The following is a 16,486-nucleotide window of genomic DNA, read 5'->3' as shown; positions in this document are numbered from 1 at the left end:
GCAGCTGTGCCTATCTCTTCCACGTGTTTTTAGTGCACTGTGCCATTCCTTGTTTTATTTTTTATTTATTTATTTATTTTTTTTGCGGTACATGGGCCTCTCACTGCTGTGGCCTCTCCCGTTGAGGAGCGCAGGCTCCAGACGCACAGGCTCAGCGGCCATGGCTTATGGGCCCAGCCCCTCCGCGGCATGTGGGATCTTCCCAGACCGGGACACAAACCCGTGTCCCCTGCATCGGCAGGCAGACTCTCAACCACTGCGCCCCCAGGGAAGCCCCATTCCTTGTTTTAATTAGCAAGTTCCTGTCTTTGGTGGGAAAGTGGTGGAACCACGGGTGTGTTTTCACACACGCATCGGCCACGTGCCCAGGTGTGCTGCCCGCACATCTCTCAGACCTGCACACAGGCATGCTGCAGTTCATCGTGCCACCAAAAGTTTTACCTCCACCTTCACGTCCACAAATCCCGGACGACTTAACTTGCATATGGGAAAAGCCGAGCCATCTGCATGTAAAATGTTGAGCATCTGAGAAATTCTCAGGCATCTGAATTATAAAACACATTTTCTTTTCACCCTGCAAGGTAAACTATCTGGATTCTTTCTGCAAATAGCAACAGAATTGAGGTGACTCAATTGTACGTTTTTATTATGGTTCATGATTTGTACGGAACTCATGGAAATTACAATGGATGCACGACCCATTTGCACATCATCTTGAAAAGTACTCAGGCACCTGTCACGTGAAGCACATTTTTTGTTTGCTTGTTTTACCCTATGTTGCAAACTATCTGGAAAATCCACTGCATCTCTCTCCCTTCCACTCAAGAAAACAATTCCTGGATCAAGACAAGTAAGACGAATTGAAAGACAAGAAGGAGAACTTGACCAACCTGGAAGTTTGTGCAGCTGAAAGGTAGAAACAGTAACATTTATAAAAACGCTTGACTCTGCTGACACGCATGAGTCGGTAAGGATGTGAGACATTGCCCAGGTAATGACAATTTTTGATAACCTTGCTGAACCGTGAATCGCTATAAACTTTTCAAATCGTGTCTAGAGAAGCTTTTGGTTCATTGGTAACTTGGAGAATTGTTCACTCAAAAAATTGCTGCCATCTAGCAAATTGTACTGGACACAGTTAAGGTCACAGTAAATACTGTCGCTGTCCTCACGAAGCTGGCTCTCTTGTGGGGAGACAGACATTACCACACAGATAATCGGTTATAGTTATGAGAGGTACTGGGTGCTCAAGACCATGTGACAGTGGGACCTGCACGAATCTGAAGGGTGACCAGGAAGGTGATGAAGAAATGAAGAATGACTTCAATGAACTGAGGGGAGCACGTGCCAGGTAGGGGGAAAGCCCGTCAGAGGCCCTGATATTGGGTGGAGCTTGACTCACTCAGGAACCAAAAGGAGGTCAGAGGACCGCGCAGGGTGGAGATGATAGAGGAAAAAGCAGAAGGCGGGCCATTCAGGGCCTCCAGGCCACCCAAGAGCTGTGGACCGGCACCTTGCCCTTTGTGACCTTGACCATCTGGCCAATGTCGGTAACAGACAGAGACTTGAGGAACAGGTAACAACAACACGCCAGTTGAGAACTTTTGCTTTTTTAGAAAAATCACCTTAGAAATAAGACTCACCCTTAGGATGCAGCAGGCGTGCCGAGTTTATTCTTTCTCCAAATTCTGAAAAAGACAGGTGGAAATATTTAGTTTGATTTCCATTTCTCCACTGGATGCGTTATTCCCATTTTCACTTCTGTGTTTCCGTGTTTGTTGAGGTTTACGTGAAGACTCGATGCTATTGTTTCCACCCCTGGAAAGACAGCAGCTTTTGTCCTCTAGCAGTTTGAACGGGACAGTCCTCCGAAGACACAGAATAAAAGACAGCAGTAATTACAAGTGTGCTTCAGAACAGAGAGCACTGGAATGGAAAATGCCGGCCTCCACAATCATAAAGCAAAACAGCCATATATATTTTTCAGCTGAAGAGGAAATGAACAGTGTCTTGGAACGCGATGGTAAGTTCATCTCCATCCCACGCGGGGAGGAGAGAGAGGAGGTGAGGTCCCTCAACGAAGAAGAGATCTGTAGGTCTTTTAAGATCCCCTCTCTCCTCTTACCGTGTACCATAAAACATAATGGCGATTTCATCCCCTTGGCAGCAAACTGTGAGCTAATAAAAGAGCCTTGTTACAAAGATAATAAGACAAAGTCATAAATGACAGACGTGGGCTGAGTCCCGACGTTACACCCCGATTTCTCCAGCTCGACTGGGATCCGAGGTTCATCAATTCAGTTAATTGTGTGGATGACCACCAATTTGTCCTTTCTTGCTTGCTCTTTCTTCACATTCCAGGGTATTTCTGTCACCGGGGGTGCCTTGAAAAGGCAGATAGGAAGTGTACACAGCGTCAAGGCTTGCGATGTTGCCTTCGCAAGGTCTTTTTTTCCCTACTTCCTTCTAAGTTGGCTGTGAGGTAAGGAACCTTCCCACCACCAAGGCCTCACTGCTCCAGGTGTGGTCCTTGGACCAGCAACCCAAGCACCACTTGGGAGTTTATTAGGAATGCAGAGTCTCAGGTCCATGCCCAGACCTACTGAATCTGAATCTGCATTTTAACAAGACGCCCGGGCGATCTGTGTGCACATAGAGTTTGAGAAGCACCACCCTGGAGAATCTCAAGGCCCTGGTCAGTGCTTGAGGCTTTCTCGGTCTTTCTGTGAAAAGACAGAGGATTCAGGGCACCCCTGGGCCCATTTGACCTTGTACCTACAGAGAAGAATTGCAGCCTAATTCTTGGGCAAGGATCACTGTCCTTTTAGACTTTTAAAGATTTGGAAACTCAAGTAGGAGGCTAAAAGAGTTTATATCCTATTTTCCTAGGAGGTTTTCCCTTCGGCGCTTAAAACCGTTCTAGAAGGCATAACACCGACCTCAGTGTGCCTGATACGGAAGTAGGGAAGTAGAGGTTTTCCCCCAGAGGACCCTGAGACACATGCTGTTTCTTTGCACAGTTATATAAACAGGCTGCAGTGTGGTTGTCTTAACGTTTCATTTAGATTCCTACCCCATTGATTCAACGGTGGCAAATGATAGTAAACCAAATTCATGGTTCCGCCATGCCATGGTCCAGTCGTTTTGACAGTGGCAGAATGGCCCCATCGGGGCTGTGTGCCTAATTAAGTACGTAGTCAATAACCTGCTCCCTCGGGACCAAGCCGTTTGCTTTCTCCATCGTGGGAACAGGATCAAACTGGGCAGTGAATGTGGGCAGTTCCTGCAGGAAGAACTCATATGAGGTGAGGACGGATTGATTGGAATTAGTTATTTCAGAACCAGCGCTGGAGACGGCAGAGAGAACGCGCTTTCCTTCCTCAGGTGATTCCAATACTCCTTCACAAAGGTGAGACAAGGACCACGTCCAGCTCGCCAGGGGCACACGCATGTGGGCCATTTAGAGCGAGCATCCTAATGTGCAGGCGTGTATGTCTCCAGGGAGGGCTCAGAAATTTGGGAACAGACCAGCGTTGGTATGTTGGCATGCACACAGCTCACGGCTGCACGAGGTCTCTAATTGTTTTGCAGTGAGATAAGAGCTCTCTGTTTTATCCGAAGTCTCAGGACAGCTTACTGACTGCACTGTCTGGCTGTACAGCACATAATAGCATTGTTAGGGGAAATGTCAGCACAGGCACTGAAGGGTGGAAAAACATGAAATCAGATTTCTCACATGACGAGGGCTTGGACAGCAGTTGGGCTTTTGCTCCCGCTGAATGGGGCCGAGGATTCTTTTCAGGCTGATTCGATCAGACACCGCATAGTGTTTGTCCAGCCAACCCAGCGTGCAGTTAACACATTTTAACAAGTCACCTCCTCTTCCTCCTCCCAGAAAGAGGTCTGGGGCGGACAGACACTTTACCAGTCGCTTCACAGAGAAATCGTTTTCATAACATCCCGAGCCTCCTAAGACTTCACGTTGTATTCTTACATCAGCCATCTGCTAGGGTAGATGCATCCATACGACATCTTCCGCTGGCACAGTTAAAAGAGATTCTCTCTGTTCGAACCTTGTGTTACATTTACATTCAAAGTTATGCTGCTCTCTCTTTGCCCTTGCCCTCAAGGAATTGTGGGAATTCAAGTTAATAGGCTTTTAATGGTTCTGTGATAACTGTGATTATAAACTGTGAATCAGATTGCGGGAGCATCGAAGTTCAGCTGCATCTCATGCAAAGACATCACCGTTGCTTTTGATCCTCGGTTGAAATTTGGTTTCCAGTGTTCAGACACCACCACTGTAAAAAAATAAAAAATAAAAGCCACCTCATTTGCTTTACAATTGCTTTGATAACAATTTTAAAGCCTTTAAACACACATTTTCCTTTTGATATATTAGTAGTATTCAGAAACACATCCTGTTGCTAAAAATTAAATTTCAAAGTCTACAATTGTATTTCCTGCTTCCTTTTAGACGCTGGGTTTATTTAAAACACATGCAACATGTTAGACACGTGTGTGCGCACACACACACACACTCACACGTACTCACGCGCTGCCTTCAACATTTCACTGCCAAATATTTAGAAATAAATTTTTACTGAGTTCTCTGAACATGTAATTACTGCTTTGAGGCTAGTTAATGAAAATATACTTTTCTTTGAAACATGTTGGCTCTACTAAATGAGTCTTTCCTTGTGAGTCCATAGATGAATCGATGGTGAGCCTCCTTGAAAAAAAGAGGCATTCTGATCATTGTTGCCAGATGTCTCAAGCAAGCCTGCCAAGCTGGGGCCAGAAACACAGCCTTAAAATAGTAAGCACGGAACTGCACCATCAGCCAATTAGGGCCCTTAGAGCAAATTAGCTCTCATTTCCCATTGGCCAGAGCAACTGTGACTTGTGCACGGACAGCCCGGGAACATTCCAGTGAGCATCTCCTACTGTGGCCAACTGTTGCTGGCATCTGAAAAGGCCGCAGAGAACAGTCAGACCCCAGTTTTAAAAAACTGCCGTGCTGAAACACCTCAACTCACTTCCCAGCAAGATCCCCATGGCCAATCCTGGAGAGCAGGGCATTGTCTAAGGCAAAATAATCCCTGTGGGTAGAATAGTTCCACATGGCAAAGCCCTCACAAAGTTGGCCTCTAGAGAGAAGGTTGTACTCTCAGGTAAGGGAGCCCTTACCTACAGGCCATCCTTGAGGAGAAATCAATGAGGTTGGTTCAGTGGGAAATCCACAAGAATGGAAGCTGAGTGATCGAGCAACAGACAGTACATGATCTCCAGTTGGAGGTTGCATTCAACATCAATTTTAAAAGAGACATTTGAACAAAAAGCCATGGGAAGCATCGAACCCTTAAAGACCAGTTCATCTGTAAGGAACAAAGGACCACTGAAGCAGAAAGTCGCATCTACAAAGGTCACCTCTTGGTAACACATACCCCACTGGGCAGTCGGGAGCACTTTAGACCCTGTCCAGTGATGCTGCCAGCACTGACATCAGGACTAAGAATTAAGAAATTACTACTGGCAGCAAAGAGTGATTTGGTTGCAATAGCTCTCCAAAAGCCTTAAAAACATCCATGTTTATGATCCAGTAATTTTACTTCTGAAAATTTACCACAAGAAAATACCCACATGTTTGCACAAAGATGTATCCCGAAGTACGCTCATTATACTATTTGTTAGAGAAAAAAAAATCGAAACATAAAGTTGAACCCAATGCAGTCATGAAAAACATAGAAGAATGACAACAGAAAAATGTTTACATTGCATTGTACAGTCAGAAAGAAAGGTAAATACTTCTACAGGGTGATCCTCTTTTGTAAAAATGTACATACACATTCATGGAAAGTTACACTAAAATTTTAGAATTAATTGAATTTCTTTTTTCTCTTCATTGAGCTTTTCCAAATTTCCATAATGAGCATGTATTGTTATTGCGGTAGGAAACAAAGCTAGAAGAATTTTAAAAGAAGGTATAGCAAAGCAAGTAATGCATGATCAATATCTTGCAACAGTTCAGGCCCGGACAAGGAGACGGGCATGTAAATTAAGCTATATAGAGAATCCATGATGTCTGCTTAGAGCAGAGAGGGCTAGACTGACTATGGTCAAATCATGAATTTACATGTGTTCCAGGAAAGTGTTTTACAGGCAATCCTCCACATTGCGTTAGGTGCTGAAGGTACCATGGTCAGTTATCAGTGGTTCATACTCTAGAGGGCCCACGGCCTGAATGAGGAATGCGTCCACACTGGTGGCAGGCAAAGTTCTCCCGTCAGCTCTAGTGGAATCCACCTTAATAAGCTTTGCATTATGGAAAGTAAAATCATATAAAGCTTAAAGTCAGCAGCAGCCTGACACTTGCCCTTAACCCAGACTTTTAACAGTAAGACCTTGAAGTCAAACAGTGAGGAATAATGCAGTTCCAAGTTCCAGCAGTAGCTCTGGAAGCTCTCTAGCTGCTGAGGTCTTTAAGCAGGAATGTTAAGACATGCTCAAACGTCTTCACGGGCTCTTCTGAATACAATCTGAAACTGTCAGTGCTTCACATCCTCAGGAATCAGACCCCAAAAAGGTAGATCAGGTCAATTTGGGATACCCCTCCTCTCCACTACTGAAAAGCTTTTGCCATGATTTCTTTGATACAAGCGTTAATTTTTATAGTTAATAGATCACCTGACAGACTTCCACCTGACAGGGGGTTAAGGCAGGGCCCAAGGGCACTGGCCAAGTGATCAAGGCCAAGGCTCAGTCTTAAGGACCAGAGTTGATAACTTCCATATTTAATTCATTCCATTATTAATCACCCTATCAATATCATTTAAAGTAACATATTTCTCTGTTAAACAAAATAGGCATTTTCATCCTGCATCTTTGTTGACCATGTTTTCTGGATTTTAGTGCAGTTGGACTCTTCGGTCTGAAAAAATTGCCAACCTCTGTTCTAACCCAATCCAGTGGAGGAAAACAGAGTTTTTAAAAGTGTATCTTGAATTATCTGTTGTGTGTTCTCTAAGTTGTACAGTGAAGCAAAAGCCACCTGAATGCTAGTACCTCAATATTTCTCTGTATTTCTCAATATTTCTCTGCAGGACAAAACTTCCAACATTTAGAAATGTATAAGCAGTGGCAAAAACCCTGGGGAAACCCACGCAGGGATGGCGTCTGGAGGCAGCGCTGGCCGGTGGGTGAGAACACAGCATGGGGTGCTTGCAGCCCAGCACCGCCACTTGGCGTGCGACCTTGAGCAAGTTACTTAATCTCTTTGTGCATCAGTTTTATCACCTGTAAAATGGAAATAAAAAACTAGTACCTACCGCTTTGGGTTACTGTAAGGATTGAAGCTGTTGATGCAGGTCAAATGCACACAAAAAAGTGCCTGACACATAGTTAGGTGGAAATAAATGTTAGCTCTTTTGACTGTATGTCACTGGTCCCCCAAAGTGCATGAATTTTGTCAAGAGGCCCATGGGAACTCAGTGGTGGTGAGGGCAGAACGAGGAGGGGGCCTAGGAAATCAGAGATGGGCAGGACCAGAGCTAAGGACCCGTTCTGAGGCTCTGGAGGCCGCTCCATAGAGTCGGGGCTTTGGGATGTAAAGGAGGCTGTGGCAGAGGTAGATGCTCTCCGGGCCAACCAGAAAAGCCCACCAAGAAGACATCCTAATTCTCAAAGATGGCTTCTCCAGGATTCTCCCAGGCCCTGACCTTGGATTCTGCCTCTCATTCTCTTCCTGGTTCAGACATGAGACCCCCTGCAGCTGTGTTGGCATCTGTTCTTCTTATGACTTGGAGGTAGTGGGGTGCAGCCAGGTGGCATGTGAGTGGGTTGAGGGCGAGGAGCAGTGCTGTGCAGAAGGGGCCCCCCAAGCACCACACGGGGAGCCTGTAAGTCTCAAAGGCAAATATGGATTCTGTACAGCTTTGCTAATGGAAAGGCTTGCTTCAGTCTGAATTGAGGTCTTCCAAGCAAAATCACCAGCAGTGACAGGCTCTTCAATATGGGATCTAGCCACAGGCCAAAGATCAAGCTTCGCTGAACCAGAGAGAGGGAAAACTGACAGTCAGACATCTTCTTTTTCCGCACACAGACTGTAATCAGCTCTCCACAAGGTCATCCTGGAACTCCAAGGACAGTCCAGACCCTCCTGGCTCTCCTCAGTAATGGACGGAGGCAATGGTGCAGATAATCCAGCCAAATGGTGGGTGATCCAAAAGCCATTTCCATTTGGCCTTGGGAGAAGTTTCCGTGCTCATTCTGAGTGTGGGTATATGCGAGCCTCCCCGCCAGATCTGGGGCGCACATTGAGGTCTGGGCAGGTCCCAAGCTGAGGTTACCCTCAGAGGGAGGCATCTCCCAGCAGCAGCTGTGTGGACTGTGGCCACTGCAGAGCACGGGCAGCTTTGCTGGCAGGTCAGGATGGGATGTGGGTAGGGGTTCTCCACCTGCCCCCTTCCCTGGTCCATTCTCCATCCTTGTCTGACTTGTCCAGAGGGCTGACCCTGCCAACAGCATCACCTGGGCTCCTTTGCCTTCTGGCTTTCTGGCAGGTTTGAGTGATAGGACGCGGGAGAAGAGAAAGGTGGGAAAACCTGGGATATCTCTTCCCTACTTCCTTCCTGTTCTGGCATAATTTCCCTGGTAACCTCTATTTTCCTTCCACCTCTGCCCTGGTTCCAGTCTTCACTGAGCTCCAGAACACCACTCCCTCCTTTATGCCTTTGGTCCCCTGGTGGTAGGGATGAAGGCTTGTAGTCCCACGTGGGTTCATGAGTGATGCCTTCATTAACGCATTTTCACTAAACCGTCTGGAGCGAGCTCTGTTTCCCGCTGAACCCTGGCGGACAGAGGGTGGTACAGGATGGGGATGAAGTTGGAGCTGGAGCTGAGAGCCTGGGAGGGCTGAAGCAGAGAGGCACCTCAATACCTGCTCAGAGCACAGCCCCTCCCTGCATCTGACTGAAGCCCATTGCCCCTCTCTGTGTAGAGGCCGCTTGGCTCTGCCTAGCCTGCCCCCCCATTCCAGACAAGTGGCATCAGGTACAACCCACCTGAATAATTCAGTGTTGGAGGCCAAGCCATCTCTTCCTTGTGGCCATCTGGGATGACCAACTTCCCTCGGAAATGGAGACATCACGTTTTAAAAGGAGAGACTTACATGTGGAATCTAGAAAAATGGTACAGATGAACCTATTTTCAGAGCAGGAATAGAGACGCAGATGTAGAGAACGGATGTGTGGACACAGGGCAGAGGAGAAAGGAGGGTGGGATGAATTGGGAAATTGGGATTGACATATATACACTGCCGTGTGTAAAACAAATAGCTAGCGGGAACCTGCTGTATAGCACAGGGAGCTCAGTGGGTGCTCTGTGATGACCTAGATGAGTGAGATGGGGGAGGGGGGAGGCAGGTCCAAGGGGGAGGGGATGTATGTATACATATAGCTGATTCACTTCATTGTACAGCAGAAACTAACACAACATTGTAAAGCGACTATACCCCAATCAAAAAAAATAAAAAGATAAAAGGAGCGACTTACCCAACATCCTTGAATTTTCCTTCTGAGCCCTCTTCTCTAATCGTGTCCTCTAAAAACTGGGATTGGGATTGGTTGAGAGGCTCTTTCATTGATCACCAGTTCTTTGACCTTGACCCTGACCCTATCTTCTATAATCACCACCCGCGTTCTTTCTCCTTAGTCTGCTCAACTTTCTGGCTTCCCATTGGTTGAAGCCATAGCTGCTCCAACTCTGCCTCTGTGACAATCCATTTGCTTGTTCTATTGCTGGACAATTCAGTTGTTTCTGATCTAACATCTAGTTATATTGCAGAGCTTCTGGCCTCTGTGAGTGGCACCACCATTCGTCCAGTTCCACACACCAAAGGCTTGGGTGTCATTCTCGTACCGTCCTTTCCTCCACTCCCCAAATCCAAGCCATCCCCGAGTCTCGGCATATCTCTCTAATCCATCCACCTCTCTCGAACTCTGCTTCCAACACCCTGGTTTAAGTGACACGACTTCTCAACTGGGTGGCTGCCTCCCTCCAGGAATCCCCACATCCACACCGCCCTCCTCACCAAGCCATCCTGCACCCCGTGGGCTTTGAAAATGTAAATCAAACCATGGCAACTCTTAAAGCCCCTTCAGAGGTCTCCACTACGCTGAGCACAAAGACAGCCTTTCCTGGATCCAGGGACCCCTGGCCGCTCTGGCCCCTGCCCTTGCCTCTGGCTGCATCTCGCACCATCTTCCCCTCCCTTTCTGCATTCCCTCCACAGACCTCCATCTGCTCCCATTGACCTTAGTACACTGCTCTGCCCCATGCCCACCTTTACCCCTTTATCTCCCTGACTCCTATTCATCCTTCAGATCTTAAACATCACATCCTCTAGACCAAGTCGGTTCACCCAGGTAAGTGTAGAAACCTGAACCTTCCTTCAAAGCTCCCATCACAGTTTGTAATATGTCATGTGTTCTACTAGCTTCATAAACCCAGGAATTACCTTTGGTTTTGCTCTCACCCCCACATCCTGGTACACGGCAGGTGCTTAATACTCTTGAATAAATGACAGGTATTTTTCTACTAAAAATATGCTACAGACAAATTTCTGGGTCAACATGGCCAATTTACCACATGCTTCTATTTCCTCTCCTTCTGGAATCCCTCCAATAAAGGAATTTTTCAAAGGTGTAGACCCACAAGAGCGAAGAGCACTAAAGAGGAGACAATAAGGAAAGAAAGATGCAGCAGATTTTTTTGGAATATACAAAGCAGGTGGAGAGACAGTAGCGGATGCAGCAAAGAGCAGCTGCTACATCTCAGGTGCCACTAGGAAGTTAGCCAGGTGACACACACAGAACTGGGAGACACAAATAGTGTGGAAAGTGGGGGCAGGGCAAGTCAGGGGCTGAAAACAGAGGATTGGTTGAAAAGTTGTAGACAGAAGGGTTAAACCCTCACTCCTTTCCCACCCTATGTAGCCAAGCAACTATTCCTCCCGTCTCCACTCTGACATCACCAGCAGGCGAGCAGAGGCTTATCCTCCAGATAAAATGAACCCGAGAGCCTTCATAGGTGAGACATGAGACATGGAGGTGAAGGAGCACAGGACTAAAAATGGGCAATTCAGTGAAAGGCTAATAATCACAGCTAATCTGGAGAAAAGCCCTTAGGCACAGGGACGCAGCTTCTGGCAGCCACAAGTTGGCCAGAGCACACTGAATGGTCTCCAGACAGGGGCGGGGCACAGATAGAGTCCATTCCAATGAACACGTGTGATGTGACAGCCGCAATTTGATCCTGGATCAGCAAAAGAAGAAAGGCAGCTATAAAGGATGACATGAGACCATTGGGGAATTCAAATACAGACTCTATATTGGATTTTATTTTATGATAATAATATTATGCAAATATAGGTGAACGTCCTTGTTCTGAGAAGAGCTATGCTGAAGTATTTAGGATGGAGGCATCACAATACCTGTACCTTCCAAATATTCAACAAAGGAAATTACACTCATATAGATATATATGTGAATATATGCATAGAGAGATAGAAATATAAGTGGATGGATGGATGACAGACCAACTGACCAGGAGAGAAAAAGACAAAATCAGAGGAAGCTGATGTGGCAAAATGTTAATAATAATGAGGCTAGGTGTGGAGTATTCAGGTGTTCATTGTTCTGTTCTTTAGGTTTTTTTAATAATAGGCTTGAAATTTTTCAAAATAAAACAGAAAAAAAAAAAAAAAAGGAATCCAAGTAGCATAACCATTTCTCAGCAGCAGCACTGAAAGCTAAAACCAATAACAAGGGTGCCTTATTCTGAATGATTTTTCAATTCAGGTTTCTATTCCCAGCCAAACTATCTTCCCAAATAGTAAGGGTAAAACAAATATATTTTTAACACATGCAAGAACTCAACATTTTTATATCCCATGTAAATTTTCTCAGGAAACTATTGAAATATGTGCTTCGAACTACACAGATGGGATGCAGGAAATAGCAGGAGAAAGAAGGGAAGACACAAGATGCAGTGGTGCAAAGAAACATCCACTCCAGACTGGAGCAGGAGGATATTGGGCTTCTGCAAAAAGAAGAAAAACAAAACAAAACAAAAAAGAACCTTATGCCTGCCCCAGTGGAGCTTGTTATCAGTAAACATGTAGCAGGGCACTAAGGAAAATGTAGTGATGATAGTACATAGAAAACTGAGCAAATGTAAAGTTGATGTCACTGTTAACTCCAGAAAAAAAAAAAAAGTATTCTGGAAAATAGACAAGGGACTGGAGCACGTCTCGCTCAGCAGCTGACAACATTTGTAAAGTTACAACAGACAAAACACTGGTTGTTTGTTTAACCAAAACTATGTGAGGGTGGGGGTGGGGAGTGTGTAGAAAAGTAGGGAGTTGTTGTAATTAAGTCCTCACATGTCTGATTTAACATGTCTGGAAATTAAAAGATAATGTTAAAAAATGATTAACCAAGAAAGAGCCATCCAGGGCTTCCCTGGTGGCGCAGTGATTGAGGGTCTGCCTGCCGAGCCAGGGGACACGGGTTCGTGCCCCAGTCCAGGAGGATGCCACATGCCGAGGAGCGGCTGGGGCTGGGCCCGTGAGCCATGGCCGCTGAGCCTGCGCGTCTGGAGCCTGTGCTCCGCAACGGGAGAGGCCACAGCCGTGAGAGGCCCGCGTACCGCAAAAAAAAAAAAAAAAAAAAAAAGAAACAGCCATCCCAAACAACGGAGCAGAGGCTCAGACGGATATTTGGATATCCACATTCACAGCAGCATTTGCAGCAGCCCAAAGGTGGAAACAACCTAAATTCACAGGCAGAGGAATGCATAAACAAAATGTGGCATATACATAGAATGGAATATTACTCAACCTTAAGAAGGAAGGAAGCTCGGACACCTGCTGCAACATGGATGAGTTCTGAAGACTTTATGCTCGGTGAGATAAGCCGGTCACAAAAGGACAAATATTGTGGTTCCACTTCTATGAGATACCTAGAATAGGCAAATTCATAGAGACAGAAAATAGAGGTTATGAGGGGCTGAGGGGATGGGGGAGTGGAGAGCTATTGTTTAATGGGCACAGAGTTTCTGTTTGGGAAGGTAAAAAAGCTGTGGAGTTGGATGGTGGTGATGGTCCCACAACATTGTGGATGTGCTTAACGCCACTGAACTGCACACTTAAAAATGGATTAAATGGATTAAAAGAAATATTTGTGTAAGAATAATATTTGGAGTTACAGTGGTAACCAACAGAAGCAACAGCCGGGAGTTGTGAGCACTTACCTGGAAGCGATATGGGGAGACGGGAGGAATGTGGCCAGAGACTGCTCCTTTTTATTACAGCCCTTTTTGCACTGTTTGACTTTAAAAGGTACAGTGTTCACACTCCTACAGGCCTGCTTTAAACACTTTCTGTATATGCTCATTTAATTCTCATACCACTACAAGGTAGGTGTCTGTTCCACATTTTGAAAGGAAGAAAACAGATCGAGGGAGGTGGAGAGGGCTCCAACCCAGGCGGGCTGACTCCAGAATCCCTGCTCCTAATCATTCTACTTTGCTGCCTTTAATGCATGTGTATTACTGTGATACAAGTAAAAAATTACTTTTAAAAATATGCTTGTATACATATTTTATGTGCTAGTGTGAGAATATCAGATTCCTGGGAGTGGAACACCCCCAATTTCTACAAAAGATGAAATATGGCATTCAGTTCATCATGTGGGCATAAAAGCTACTGGAATAACACTGATACTGACATTATGCTCATTTTATTATGGAACTGAATCACAGAAGCAAATGACTTGTCTTTGTATTATAATTTTTTTTAACATCTTTATTGGAGTATAATTGCTTTACAATGTTGTGGTAATTTCTGCTGTATGACAAAGTGAATCAGCTATATGTATACATATATCCCCATATCTCCTCACTCTTGCGTCTCCCTGCCAACCTCCCTATCCCTCCCCTCTAGGTGGTCACAAGGCACCAAGCTGATCTCCCTGCGCTATGTGGCTGCTTCCCGCTAGCTATCTACTTTATATTTGGTAGTGTACATATGTCCATGCCACTTTCTCACTTCGTCCCAGCTTACCATTCCCTATCTCTGTGTCCTCAAGTCCACTCTCTACGCCAGCATCTTTATTTCTGTCCTGCACCTAGGTTCTTCAGAACCATTATTTTTTTAGATTCCATATATATGTGTTAGCATACGGTATTTTTCTCTTTCTGACTTACTTCACTCTGTATGACAGACTCTAGCTCCATTCACCTCACTACAAATAACTCAATTTCATTTCTTTTTATGGCTGAGTAATATTCCATTGTATATACGTGCCACGTCTTCTTTATCCATTCATCTGTCGATGGACACTTAGGTTGCTTCCATGTCCTGGCTATTGTAATTAGAGCTGCAAGGAACAATGTGGTACATGACTCTTTTTGAATTATGGTTTTCGCAGGGTATATGCTCAGTAGTGGGATTGCTGGGTCGTATGGTAGTTCTATTTTTAGTTTTTTAAGGAACCTCCATACTGTTGTTCTCCATAGGGGCTGTATCAATATACATACCCACCAACAGTGCAAGAGCGTTCCCCTTTCTCAACACCCTCTCCAGCATTTATTCTTTGTAGATTTTTTGATGATGGCCATTCTGACAGGTGTGAAGTGATACCTCATTGTAGCTTTCATGTGCATTTCTCTAATGATTAGTGATGTTGAGCATCCTTTCACGTGTTTGTTGGCAATCTGTACATCTTCTTTGGAGAAATGTCTATTTAGGTCTTCTGCCCATTTTGGATTGGGTTGTTTGTTTTTTTGATATTGAGCTGCATGAGCTGCTTGTAAATTTTGGAGATTAATCCTTTGTCAGTTGCTTCATTTGCAAATATTTTCTCCCATTCTGAGGGTTGTCTTTTCGTCTTGTTTATGGTTTCCTTTGCTGTGCAAAAGCTTTTAAGTTTCATTAGGTCCCATTTGTTTATTTTTGTTTTTATTTCCATTTCTCTAGGAGGTGGGTCAGAAAGGATCTTGCTGCGATTTATGTGATAGAGTGTTCTGCCTATGTTTGCCTCTAAGAGTTTTATAGTGTCTGGCTTTACATTTAGGTCTTTAATCCATTTTATTTTTGTGTACGGTGCTAGGGAGTGTTCTAACTTCATTCTTGTATATGTAGCTGTCCAGTTTTCCCAGCACCACTTATTGAAGAGGCTGTCTTTTCTCCATTGTATATTCTTGCCTCCTTCATCAAAAATAAGGTGACCTTATGTGCATGGGTTTATCTCTGGGCTTTCTATCCTGTTCCATTGATCGATATTTCTGTTTTTGTGCCAGTACCATACTGTCTTGATTACTGTAGCTTTGTAGTATAGTCTGAAGTCAGGAAGCCTGATTCCTCCAGCTCTGTTTTTCTTTCTCAAGATTGCTTTGGCTATTCGGGGTCTTTTGTGTTTCCATGTGAATTGTAAAATTTTTTGTTCTAATTCTGTGAAAACTGCCATTGGTAGTTTGATAGGGATTGCACTGAATCTGCAGATTGCTTTGGGTAGTATAGTCACTTTCACAACATTAACTCTTCCAATCCAAGAACGTGGTATATCTCTCCATCTGTTTGTATCATCTTTAATTTCTTTCAACAGTGTTTTATAGTCTCCTAGGTCTTTTGTCTCCTTAGGTAGGTTTATTCCTAGGTATTTTATTCTTTTTGTTGCAGTGGTAAACAGGAGTGTTTCCCAAATATCTCTTGTATTATAATTTTTAACAGGTCTCCCTGGTTTTTGCAGCTCCCCCCCCCAATTTTCCCTCTCAGCTCCCCTGTCACAGTGATCATCACCATAATGGTACCTGTGGAATAAAACAAGAAAAATGAGCACTGAGACAGTAAATCAAGCTTCCTTTAGAAATAGAGGAAAACAATTTTTCAGTTAGAAAACATGTTGAAATATTATTTTTACAGTGAAAATAGTTACATCACAATTTTAAATTACATTTCCATTTGAAATGGAGTCGATTTGCACCACCTACTGGATAATATAGATCTATATATTTAGAGGTTTCAAAATTATAATACCACTTTTAAATTTTAGAGTTACATGTCTAGTTATCTTCAAGAGACCAGCCCCTTTGACATGCTGGAAATACCAAATGCTAATTTACTTCAGGGACCATTTTCTAAAACAAACTTTCTTTAAAAGCCAAATTTAATCATCTAGCTAAATTAACAAATTGTGTAGCTGCTTATAAAAATGAAATGATTAAGCCAAATACATCAACCAAAGAGATAAAAATGTAAATTAGAAGCAAAACTGAAATCAATACACATTATCAGTTGCTAACTCACTATTAAAAAAGAGGATTCAAACAGACAAATGGAAAATGGCAGGAAACATAAGCAAACAGGATAATAAACAGAACATAACTCAACATTAATTTAAAAAGAACTCACCCAATGAAAATTTGA

The 16,486-nt window shown here is 44.2% G+C and overlaps 1 protein-coding gene across 23 annotated transcripts in view; it reads right to left on the bottom strand.

The window, feature by feature from the left end:
• TEX36 (testis expressed 36) overlaps positions 1 to 16,486 on the bottom strand; it is a 51,238-nt gene that overhangs the window by 15,216 nt on the left and 19,536 nt on the right. For 11 of the 23 annotated variants that reach the window (XR_012326843.1, XR_012326827.1, XR_012326836.1 and 8 more), the window contains 3 exons: positions 9,063 to 15,870; positions 7,329 to 8,913; positions 1,644 to 4,301 (listed from right to left, as the gene is read on the bottom strand). The gene's annotated coding sequence lies outside the window, so the exon portion shown is untranslated. The other 12 variants (XR_012326837.1, XR_012326835.1, XR_012326840.1 and 9 more) reach the window with 12 other exon arrangements.

This window comes from Tursiops truncatus, chromosome 16 (genome assembly GCF_011762595.2).
Source record: "Tursiops truncatus isolate mTurTru1 chromosome 16, mTurTru1.mat.Y, whole genome shotgun sequence".
NCBI lineage: Eukaryota > Metazoa > Chordata > Mammalia > Artiodactyla > Delphinidae > Tursiops > Tursiops truncatus.
This window is presented reverse-complemented; position numbering and strand designations above follow the sequence as displayed.